Raw genomic sequence first — 2,500 nt, 5'->3', positions numbered from 1 at the left:
TGTGTGTGTGTGTGTGTGTGTGTGTGTGTGTGTGTGTGTGTGTGTGTGTGTGTGTGTGTGTGTGTGTGTGTGTGTGTGTGTGTGTGTGTGTGTGTGTGTGTGTGTGTGTGTGTGTGTGTGTGTGTGTGTGTGTGTGTGTGTGTGTGTGTGTGTGTGTGTGTGTGTGTGTGTGTGTCAGGTTGAAGTTGGCAGCTGCCTTCATAAACACAGTTGCAGATGTTGAGGCTGTTTGTTGTTGAAGGACCAATCAGTGAGCAGATGACGCTCTGTTAATGAGAGAGGGATGAACGTGTGCAGGAGTTTGAACCCGTGTGACGTGAGAGCCAAGGCTCGATGTATCTGACAGAGTGAAGAGTGGCTGATCGCTCGGCTCTCTGAGTGGATCCACGTCCTCCTGTGTTTGAGTCCACTGAGAAGGACAGCTTCTGTTTGTCTCAGGCCACAGTCTTTAAAACCAGCTTCTCATGCGAGGTCACATGACCTCCTCCTCTTCAATCAGTGTCCTCGCTCCTCTTCCTCATGTGTGTGAAGTGTGTTGTTGTAAATCCACTCTGATCCTGTATCTGATCATGTCTATAAACCCCTCTATTTCAGCCCTGCTCAGAACAGGCTGTTTCTGTGTCTGTAGCTTTAAATATGTAAATGAGCTGTGTCTGACCACGCCCCCTCTCTGGAAGGGCTCGGGTGTACTCGCTGCTTTCTGGCTCCATGTCCTATTGTTTACGGTGAGAAGGCAGACTCAGAGGGCAGAACAAACACCTAGCTGTGGGAGTGTCACCCACCTGGGGGAGGGGCTACTGCCCTTTGTGATGTCATGAAGGGAACATGAAGACGGAGAGGATGGACTTGTCTCATCATTGGGGGGTTTATAGACGATGTTAGAGGAAGATGGAGGAGAGGAGTTTAAAGAATATGACCCTGTCAGGAAGTTGTTCACTCAGTGGGAGGTTGTTTGGTGTTTTCACACAGCTGAATGTGACGTGAGGGAGGGATGATCCGCTGTGTAGGACGTTTGAAGGAGCAGCTTCTTCTATCTTCACCACATGGTTTAGATCAAGCCAGGCTAACAGTCTTTATGCTAAGCTAAAGGAAGGAACAGGCAGAAGATGACAGTCTTTATGCTAAGCTAAAGGAAGGACCAGGCAGAAGATGACAGTCTTTATGCTAAGCTAAAGGAAGGAGCAGGCGACTGCAGAAGATGACAGTCTTTATGCTAAGCTAAAGGAAGGAGCAGGCGACAGCAGAAGATGACAGTCTTTATGCTAAGCTAAAGGAAGGAGCAGGCAGAAGATGACAGTCTTTATACTAAGCTAAAGGAAGGAGCAGGCAGAAGGTGACAGTCTTTATGCTAAGCTAAAGGAGGGAGCAGGCAGAAGGTGACAGTCTTTATGCTAAGCTAAAGGAAGGAGCAGGCAGAAGATGACAGTCTTTATGCTAAGCTAAAGGAAGGAGCAGGCAGAAGGTGACAGTCTTTATGCTAAGCTAAAGGAAGGAGCAGGCAGAAGGTGACAGTCTTTATGCTAAGCTAAAGGAAGGAGCAGGCAGAAGGTGACAGTCTTTATGCTAAGCTAAAGGAAGGAGCAGGCAGAAGATGACAGTCTTTATGCTAAGCTAAAGGAAGGAGCAGGCAGAAGATGACAGTCTTTATGCTAAGCTAAAGGAAGGAGCAGGCAGAAGGTGACAGTTTTTATGCTAAGCTAAAGGAAGGAGCAGGCAGAAGATGACAGTCTTTATGCTAAGCTAAAGGAAGGAGCAGGCAGAAGATGACAGTCTTTATGCTAAGCTAAAGGAAGGAGCAGGCAGAAGGTGACAGTCTTTATGCTAAGCTAAAGGAAGGAGCAGGCAGAAGGTGACAGTCTTTATGCTAAGCTAAAGGAAGGAGCAGGCAGAAGATGACAGTCTTTATGCTAAGCTAAAGGAAGGAGCAGGCAGAAGATGACAGTCTTTATGCTAAGCTAAACTGCAGAAGATGACAGTCTTTATGCTAAGCTAAAGGAAGGAGCAGGCAGAAGATGGCAGTCTTTATGCTAAGCTAAAGGAAGGAGCTGGCGGCTGCAGAAGATGACAGTCTTTATGCTAAGCTAAAGGAAGGAGCAGGCAGAAGATGACAGTCTTTATGCTAAGCTAAAGGAAGGAGCAGGCAGAAGATGACAGTCTTTATGCTAAGCTAAAGGAAGGAGCTGGCGGCTGCAGAAGATGACAGTCTTTATGCTAAGCTAAAGGAAGGAGCAGGCAGAAGATGACAGTCTTTATGCTAAGCTAAAGGAAGGAGCAGGCAGAAGATGACAGTCTTTATGCTAAGCTAAAGGAAGGAGCAGGCAGAAGATGACAGTCTTTATGCTAAGCTAAAGGAAGGAGCAGGCGACAGCAGAAGATGACAGTCTTTATGCTAAGCTAAAGGAAGGAGCAGGCAGAAGATGACAGCCTTTATGCTAAGCTAAAGGAAGGAGCAGGCAGACGATGACAGTCTTTATGCTAAGCTAAAGGAAGGAGCAGGCAG

At 47.1% G+C, this 2,500-nt stretch overlaps 1 protein-coding gene across 1 annotated transcript in view; it reads left to right on the top strand.

Moving 5' to 3' along the window:
* Positions 1-2,500, top strand: part of LOC306832976 (succinate--CoA ligase [ADP-forming] subunit beta, mitochondrial-like) — a gene marked incomplete at its 3' end in the record, with an annotated part of 12,661 nt that overhangs the window by 5,635 nt on the left and 4,526 nt on the right. The window lies entirely within an intron of this gene.

Source organism: Symphodus melops (genome assembly GCF_947650265.1).
Source record: "Symphodus melops genome assembly, chromosome: 12".
Taxonomy (NCBI): Eukaryota; Metazoa; Chordata; class Actinopteri; order Labriformes; family Labridae; genus Symphodus; species Symphodus melops.
Note: the sequence above shows the minus strand (reverse complement) of the source record. Positions and strands in the feature narration are given on the sequence as shown.